Raw genomic sequence first — 9398 nt, 5'->3', positions numbered from 1 at the left:
AGATAAAATTAATTTGAGCTGAGTCAGGTTAAACTGGCATTGAGTAGCCATCTTTAGCATGGGCATGAGGATGGGCAGAGGGCTGCTGGTGCTAGCGCTGCAAACATTAGCCCCACACTGCCAACCAAAATAAATGTTTTACCTACCAGGTTTGAATCAATTAAGCCAGATTTGGCTGTTTTCTGCGTGTGAGTGTGATTACTTGTTAAGTCTGAATTCAAATTTCTGTTTAACATACAAGAAAAAGGAGTTGCCTAGTTTATAGTGATTTTGAAACCGTGTCCGCAACTCTGCTCCCTCCCCATGTCTAGCTCACAAAAAGGTGATGTGTCATCTGCAGTTCAAATCAAACTATTTTATCAATGAATCTACAAACTACTCAAGAGGTACACGACTGGTTCAGTAAAGCCTTTACATTACAGGTCAAAAATTAAAACTGACCATAAAGCCATACACGATTCCTTTCCCAATTTAGAGGGAGGCAAGTCAGAGATATACCGTCCAAAACCTCCCATGCTCTGAGCCAGCTCGAACCAACAGAAGTCTACGCTGATTTTTAAAATAACCATAATAAGTCGCAAAGAAATGTAAGGTACAACGACTTCAGTTCCGATATCAAGAATCATCTTTTCATCACAATGATCTTTATAAATGGAAACGCAGAGGCAGCTACAGTTCACACCATGTTGTGCCATCAGCACAACTTGAAAGGAGAGCCACAGAAAAACAGAAAGAGAGAGAGAGAGAGAGAGAAGCTGACTGTGGAAGCTGGAGCTGCAATGCAGACCCCGGGCAGCCACATTTATTCTTGCATCATATCAGCCAAGTGGCCTCTTTCAGGTGTCGTTCTCTCAGCGTCGAGAACGAGAACATCTGTCTTGTCTTCAGACTTGTTTCCTTCATGCAGTGGTCAGCCTCATTACGAGTGTAAGCTAGCGTCAGGCATGCATGCGCTCCGTCTCTGATGGTTTAGGGTGAACAGGAAGGTCATGAAATTACTCACGAGGAATGTGTGGTTCTTTAAAAAAAAAAGGGTTATTGAAAGGAACAGATGTGTTTCTGGTAAATTGTGAGGAAATTCCTGACAGTACTTTGGTGTGAATGTTGCTTGATAAACATTCAGTTAATCTCTCTCTCATTTACGTCACTTTGGAGAAAAGCGTCTGTTAAATAAACTGTAGGAAAAATTCTGAGAAACTACTGATGATGCAACAAAGACTCTTTTTTTTTTTACAACAATGCCTGAGAGCCAATGTCTCGAATAACGTTCTCCAAATGTGGAGTACTTCCCTAATTTTTATACCTCATGTGTCAAAAACAATACAATCTGCTACATTTTAATGCTAGCCATTATCAGTCACAGTACCGTAGCTTTAAAAAACAACAACAAATGAGTTCCAGTGTTTCAACCGAAAGCTGTCGCAAGAGGAACAGAGACATGCTGAACTGCACGAATACATTGCCAAGATGTTTGTGCTATTTAGACAGTGTTTGATGGAGGTTGCCTGATTTTATTGCTAATTAAAAACAAGAAATGATCTAATATTGCGTGTCTCTGACTTCTGTTTTTGTTGCCATGGTGTCTAAAAAGGTATCAATATCTTTTTAGTATCACAGCTTTAAAATCGGGAATAATTACGACCCTTGTGTCCATTTTCTCAGCCCGTGGTGCGCACACTCAAAGCTTTGCTAGGAAAACTTTGTCAGATTCTTCCAGACAATACAGTAAAAAATCACAAAGGCCTGAGGCTGACCCACTGCAGTAGGAGGCAAGTATTTTAATGAAGCGTCGCCATCAGCCAGATCAAATCTATAATAAAAAAACACCTTACAAAAGAGGAACAGACATTCCTTTCAAAAACAAACCCCATTCATCACTTACAAATGTTCAAACCTACTGTAGAAACACGTCAGCTTCTTTTACAAACCCACACCCACGTCAACGTCATCGCACACTTGTATCCATGGAAAGTGTAGCTGAGACCGCAGAAGCTTTGTGTCAGAGACCAGCGCTTCTAAACCAATCAGATGTTGAACTCCAGCTGCTTGCTCGTACAAAGCCAATAAAGAACTGCTGTGCAGCTTGAGGAGCCAGGGGAGCGCCACCCATCCAATGAGAAACCAGCTTTGGCACAATATCCTGTGATGCAGCAGCTTTAGGAAGTCCAGCGCAAGTGAACTGGAGAGAAGCCAAAGAAGAGTCACCATGAGAGCAAGGTAAACAACTTCCCTCCCTTTCTTTCCCTCAGTTCCCCTCTCCTCGTTTTCTCTCTGATCCCCAGCCATGACATTTAGCCCCTTCCTTTCTCCAAGAGACACAGAGACAAAGATAAACAGATAGAGACACACACGAGCTGTGTGCTGGTTGAAGTCCAGCCCAGAAGTGTCTGCGTCACCCTATCTGGCCCTCCTAACTACGCAGAAAACAAATGTATCCTGGGAAGAGTTTCTCCAAATCCTATCGGCCCTGGAGGACGAAAACAAATCACATGACTGAAGTGCCGGCGGCCACAGACACCGAGCTGATCTGTTGTGTGATAGAAACATACAGCTGGATGCAAACCAATCTTCATGCTCTCTTTTCCCTTTAACTCCACCTAGAGTCGTAGGCCGGCAGTCAACTGTTCGAACACAATCACAAGAAGCAGCAATGTACAAGATATCCACCCCTCTCCTAAATTGGCCATCCTGCTGCATCTCCCACATGATGGCGTATTTAAGATATCGGACTGTTTCATTATAGGTCAGCCACACCTTCCATGATTGCATTCACATATCCGCACACACGTAATCATCCGTCTTCCTTAAGATGGCAAACACCGATGGTCAAATTCTCCGATAATTCTCTGCAAACCATTCCGGCCTCAGCTTCACCGAGATATTAACAACCCTCCGGAATATTCTTCTGTTAACCCCTTTGTCGCACCTCTGCCCACCCGAAACACACACCTTACAATGCAATCAGAACAACCAGAGAAAGTCCGTATCTCTAGGATCCATGTTGAAACTCAGCTTACACACGCAGCACACACACACACACACACAAACACACACACACACACATATATATATATATAAAAAAGCGACAGGCAGAGCAGATCAAAACTACCGAGGAGGAAGCAAAAGGAGAAAGAAAGGTTCGAGGTTGTCCGAAACCATTGTGTCCACTTCAGGTGGAGAACTCGATGACTCTGAGCTTCTGTTATCTCGGCTTCTGTTTCTCCTGACATGAAAAAGTGACGTAGCAACTAATCCAAAATGTCTCTCTCTCTCTCTCTCTCTGACTTGCTCTCCCTCCCTCTCTGTATCTTCCTCTTCCTCTCTCTCTCTCTCCCTCTTTCTGCTTGCTTCTAAAAACAAACGCACTCTTTATTTTCATCTTGTTGCAACAGCAGAACTGCTATTGAGACGGCTACTTCGATCTAACACATATACACAGAGACAGGGCAGACTCTTGTGCACGTGCACGCACAGCCGCGCACGATCACGTCGCTCCCCTTCCCCAGTGTGACGCAGCACTTAATTCTCTGTGCTTTTTTACACCACTGCTGTGGCTACACAGCACAACTTCTTGATCAAGCTGAGCCAGAAACACACTTGCTAGCTGCTACACAGGACAAGTGAGCATGAGCAGACTACAGTTAAAGGGACCCTACCACCATGGCTCCCTGTCCCTCACTCTGTGACGCTGCTGTGTCCCCATTTCCCCCCGTGTCCCCTTATAATTGGGTCCCGGTCTCTCTCTCTCTCTCTCTCTCTCTCTCTCTCTCTCTCTCTCTCGGCCGCTCTGCTCGCAGCCAGAGACGCACTCATGCTCCAACGTCTGTGAGGCTGAGCTGACTGAGTTTCCTTGATCACCTGACAACCCACTGGTTTTAAAGGCACATCCCCAGCTCGTGTATCAGTTGCATAAGTGCTCACATAGTCTTTTGACTTTTTTAAATACAGTCTGAAGTGCAACTGCACCCAACTCTGAAATCTGCACAACAATAAAAAAAAGAGATATTTTCATGATGGTTTGCTTTTTTTCATAGTTTTTTTTCCCCCATTTGCAATAATGCTATTTGTTATAGATGAAGGATGTATTTAAAAAATATATAAAGTATGACGTGATTGACAATCAAACCGCACACTGACCACATTTGTACTTCCTCTTTCTGTTCTCGGCACTTCCTCCTCTTATCCAGACTGTTTGACACTTTAACATAGCACGAAGAGTAAACGTCTGTTGCTCTCAACTAATCTAAAAGAGCGTATTCAATCTCACCCAGGGATGAAGCAGTTACTTATGCTTATAAATAGTCTGTTTCGGTTCAGTCAAACGCCGCTGCAGTTTATTTTCAGAATTCCGCTCTTTGTAGTTTCATCTGATTGTTCACGTACCTTGATCAGATGATTCTTCGATTGTTATGTAATTCAGACAATGGAGCTGTGTGTGTGTGTGTGTGTGTGTGTGTGTGGGGGGGGGGATGAGAGAAGAAAGCTTCTTAAGAGTGCAAACCCAACGAATAATGTCAACAAAAGTCAACAAGCAGTGACAGATCGCTCTTGACTTAAAACATGAATTTCAGTCAAAACAAATGTGACATCCGACACTGGACGTTGGCTGACCTGTGAAGCGTTAAAAGCTGCGCGAACGCTACAGGAGCCATCTCGAGGACAACGCTGCACACTCCATCTAACAGAGAGAAGGGAGGAACAGGACGGTCAGTGTTGTTTGGATCGAGGTTACAGAATCAACAGAAGGAGGCACAGATTTCACTCTTTAAAGTACAGGTTTTAAATAATTAGAGTTTAAAAAAAAAAACAACCTAGAACTTGCTGGGGAAACGTTAGTTCGATGTTTGAACATGAATATGTTATGTTGTTTTTAAAATCAAATGAGTTTGTTTGTGTTGTTGTATACAGCACACACACACACAATGTCCAGAGGGGCACAAAGAGGAACAAGCCGTCTCTTTTCTGAGCTCCTGTGTTCCCAAAAAGGGAACGTCTTCATTTCTGAAGCATGGACTCTTTCATATGCTGAACTGAAATAATAAGCTTTGTCTCAGCAAAAAAAAAAGGCCTTTTGGTTTGTTTTTTTTAATTGTTCTTACAGATACATGTGACTGTGTGCATCCAACAAGTGTCATAGGAGAATACTTCCACAGGGCACAGCATTTATTGTAACTACGACAACTCTTGCGACAGAACTCAAGAAATGTATTCAAGTATGTTTGAGAATATTTTTCATGCTGCAATGCGGCCTTATTGACCGACTGACCCTCGCACTTTTACCTCACATATTTCAAAAAGCACGCTTGAAAGCTTGAAAGCCCCAAACCATAACCACTTTTGAAAAGTGTTAAAAATGCTCATCATATTTCATTTCCAGGTTTCGATTTTTGAATTTCGAGATTTCACGACGCTGTCCATCGCTCAAAGCTTGTGTTGTCCTAATTTCCCTCTGGAGCCAAGGGATACGGAGCCCCTCCGCTTCACCTTACAAGAGTGAGAAAGGAGAGCATCGGTAAAAGAATCAGCTTTCACCCTCCAGCTATATGGCGAATGTAAGAGATCTGAGGGATCAGAGCATGTTTGCTCCGAGCACCCTGGTAGCTGCTGAGAGTATCGATCTGAGGACTGAGATCTATGTGCTCTGCTGGGATAAAGATGCCCTTGGTCTATATGTGCATCCTGTTAAAGATTACTACAGGAACAGCAAGAAACAGGAATTATAGTAGAGCACGTAACCGTGGTTGGTGCAACTTCTCCTGCTAGCTTGTATAAATTAACTCCTTTTATCAGCATTACTCTGCCATTACACATCAAGCAGCCAATGAGCCGTCTATAAATAATCAACCTCTTACATCTGTGATGCAGTTTCTTTTTAAACTGCACAGATAATGTCAAATAAAACAGACAAATACAAAGAACAGATTTTTAACAGTCAAAGTCTTTTTTTAAATGTCAAACATGCAACTCACGTAGAGAGCGTTTCTGCGACGTGCAGTGTGAGAGCGAGCAGCGGGAGCAACAGGCAGACACAATAACCATCCTCAATCCTCTCTCTGATGGTCTAGTTTGCTTTTGTGGGTCACAAAGAGGGACCAGCATTCGTTTCCACCTGTTTCACAACCAGATAAAAAAACATTTGTGCTAACGCAACTTAAACCTTAAAGACTAATAAAACAAGATAATCCTGGTCGTCGACGGGTCCAGTGTCCACGCTCCTTTTCAATACAAAACCTTCAAATATTTCAGATAAATGATTATGACTATTGTGTCCATACGCCATCATTACATACATTCATGTGTTTTGACAGCTTGTAGCCTCTAATGAGAGCACGAGTGTTTACTGTGACAGTGGTTTGTGTTTACACTGCAGGAGACCTGCTGCAGCTTTAATGATACATCCAAGAGCTGCTCCTTCCTGTCTGCTTCTATGCATGCTCCTCCTTCAGTGGACATGGTGTGTTTAATTTTAGCCATGTCATCTATCAGCCTGTTGTTCCACTTCCTAAACCGTAATCTCTCCCTTTGGAAAGCTGCCAAGTCAGCGCCATTCATATTGTTTTTGGCCTTAATGGGAATAATGGGCAGAGTTCCTTCATGCGCCCCCAAAAACATGTAGTTAAAAAAAAAAGTTATTACTTTTTAATTGTACTTTATTGAAAGTAAACAGTGAAATATTGTTCTGTTATTACCTGTTTGTTTTTTTGTTTTTTTAAATGTTACCACTCAGGCAAACAGGCCGTCTCTGGGGACGTCATCTTGTGATCCAGCTTTACGCACTGTGTGATGAAAGAGAAACCTCCTCGAGCTTCGTCCTGGGCAGTTCCTCAGAAAATCCCCGGCGTTATGATGAGCAGCAGCCTCTGTTACCCTGACGACGACAGATGTTACCGTTGTATGGATTTAACACTTAAACGTCTATTATTTTAAGCTGTAAAAAGTGCACTTAAAAGACGACACACTCTGAACTGTAACAATGCAAATTTGCAGTGGGCCAATTCAATTCGGCGTATTCATGAATGAACAACATAAACAATTAGCAGCTGCACTGTTTTGAACTGTGTGCTGGATGTTATACAAGCTCTTACCTTGCACTTAAAGTTGAAAGAAATCCTTATTTCACTCTGCGAGAAGAGAAAAGGCAACATGTGTCTTGGAGGCAAGCAATTTCAACTTCAAAGCCTAATTGTGTTGTTTGGCTCTATTCTTTTGATAGATTCATTTCCCCTGAGCCATTTCAACCCACAGTGGCAGAACTTCTTTTTCTTACTCGTCAGCTGACTGCAGTCATGTTGGAGGGCTTTGACTTGAAGGCATATCAGGTTATTGTTTCACATCAGGATGGATGGTACCTGTCCTCCTGTCGTGAAAGTTTAGGAGACAAAGAGTATGAAAATACATTTTCATTTACATAATGCAAATTCTGCGTAGCACACACTCTAGTTTTGCATCAATACTTCCCACTCTCGCATCCATCTCGTTCCGATAACACTATTGGTATCATCATTCTTCAGAAAAACACAACAGACTGCTGAAAAACGCCATCCTGTGTTAGAGCCGAGTATTGCGTCAGGAGGGTTTGTTTACATCAGGAATAAAAAGTGCGTATGACATAGAACCCTCTAGATGGATGGAGCTGAGTCAAAACACTGGCACAAAAGGACCACGTACTTCAGTTAACCTTCACAAAGAACCAATAACAGTTTTTCTTTAAAGAAACTCATTGGAGGATTTCTATTTCTGCAAACACACAGAGATAAAAAAAAAAAAAAAAAAACAACCAAAAAAACAACATTACATAATTTCAACTCTGGGCTCTTTTTTTTTTTTTTACCATAGGGAGTTATCAAATAAAGTTATTACTGATGCAGTTTCTTTTTTCATTGCTGCATTTTAAATCAAATCAAGTTTGCCAGTATACACACTTCAACAACAGAACACTCTGACAGGTGCAATAATAACAATCAGAAGCTTATAGTATGAATGTCCTGTAAAAGTTGCAACAACACGTAGAGGAGAACAATGACTTTATCTTACAACATTAAATTAAAGAGCATCTATGTCAAAAATAAATCAATAATAACACAACAAACTTCTTACCCTCCTGCTCATATTAAGGTATACAAACTAAGTCAACAATTAGTAAGTGATGAAAAAAGAGTTAACTGAACAACAATATTTTTAAAAAAAAGCAACATCTACCTCATCAATAACATGACTACGCAGTACCTCATAGATGCTCGGAGTCTCAGACCTCTCACTCCGTAGGTAAATTCAAGTGCGCAACATCCTCCTGCAGCAAGCACGCACGCAAGCATCCAGCAAACGTCTCATCATCTCCATCCCAACGTGCTCCTCTGAACACCTCAGCGAGGAAAACAGAGCAACACATACGCTCAGGCATGTTTTATAAGAGAAACAGCTGAGAGCAAAATACCTGCCTTATTTCCGGGTAACGTTGGAAAACTGCGCACGACATCCTATCAATCAAACCGCGGGCATGCGTAATTCTTAATCGCCTTTTTAATAAGATCTATTATATGTAAATGTTTAAGTTAAACAAGCTGTGAACAAATTAAACATGGGAAATGTAATCTATTTCAAGCGTTGTAATAGACAGAATAAAAGAATCACGTTAGCCTACTTCACGTTAATTTAAACAATCTCCCACAAATAGACGCACTTTAGCCTATAGCCATACATCGAGGATGGTGTTTGATTCACTGGAGCAGCCATTGCATATATAAAAGACAGTTTCTGAAGGAAAGGGAGAAAACTTACCCAAAGCGTCTCTTTCGCTACAGCAACACGTTATGTACTTTCATTTTGACTCATCCGTCATCATTTCTAAATCTTCCCTTCAACCTCCAACTTCTGATCAATTTCACAGCGCTCCTCATGAAATGATGAGAACCCTTGCCCATCGACATTTTCGCAGCAACACGACCAGGACACGCCCAGCCGCGCACACCCCCGTTTGCTGATTGGACGTCCCTCCAACAGGACAACATGGGATCACGTGCTTTTGACGCATGTTTACAGAGAGGCGCAGAGTGCGAAGAGAGTAGAGACGAGACCAGAGGGTTCACTGCTGTCCGCTTCCGCTGACGTTTTGTTTTGTTTTTCACTCTTTGGCGTGGTTGCACTGTTTACATACAAGTTTGTTACATTGTTACATACACGTTTGTCAACATAAATAATCATAAATCATAAATAATCAAAGAAGTCTTTTACTCATAACTAGTAGGTCATTTTAAGGCCTTTTTCCTGAATTTGCTTTGTGTAGGAAACATTCGTTCTTCTGGAATATATATTTTTTTAAATTAATTTAATAATGTTATTATCAATCACTGCGAAATTATAATCAACTTACAGTCAATCTATTTTAAAAAATCAGAAAG

The 9398-nt window shown here is 41.6% G+C and overlaps 2 long non-coding RNA genes across 5 annotated transcripts; both read right to left on the bottom strand.

Moving 5' to 3' along the window:
- Positions 1–454: 454 nt before the first annotated feature.
- Positions 455–6205, bottom strand: LOC306833628. Its single transcript, XR_013780390.1, has 3 exons — positions 5970–6205; positions 4612–4678; positions 455–4429 (listed from the first exon to the last, which is right to left on the bottom strand). It is a non-coding gene; the product is annotated as an uncharacterized lncRNA (long non-coding RNA).
- Positions 6206–6692: 487 nt separating this feature from the next.
- On the bottom strand, positions 6693–8993 carry LOC306833627. Of its 4 annotated transcripts, none has more exons than XR_013780387.1 (4): positions 8779–8993; positions 8227–8362; positions 7086–7357; positions 6693–6860 (listed from the first exon to the last, which is right to left on the bottom strand). It is a non-coding gene; the product is annotated as an uncharacterized lncRNA (long non-coding RNA). The 4 variants fall into 4 exon arrangements; XR_013780389.1 differs by having other exon boundaries at positions 7086–7121; positions 7268–7357; positions 8227–8992; XR_013780386.1 differs by having other exon boundaries at positions 8200–8993.
- Positions 8994–9398: the final 405 nt, after the last annotated feature.

This window comes from Symphodus melops, assembly GCF_947650265.1.
Source record: "Symphodus melops genome assembly, chromosome: 13".
NCBI classification, from domain to species: Eukaryota; Metazoa; Chordata; class Actinopteri; order Labriformes; family Labridae; genus Symphodus; species Symphodus melops.
The sequence above is the reverse complement of the archived record's forward strand: the minus strand, read 5'-3'. Positions and strand labels throughout refer to the sequence as shown.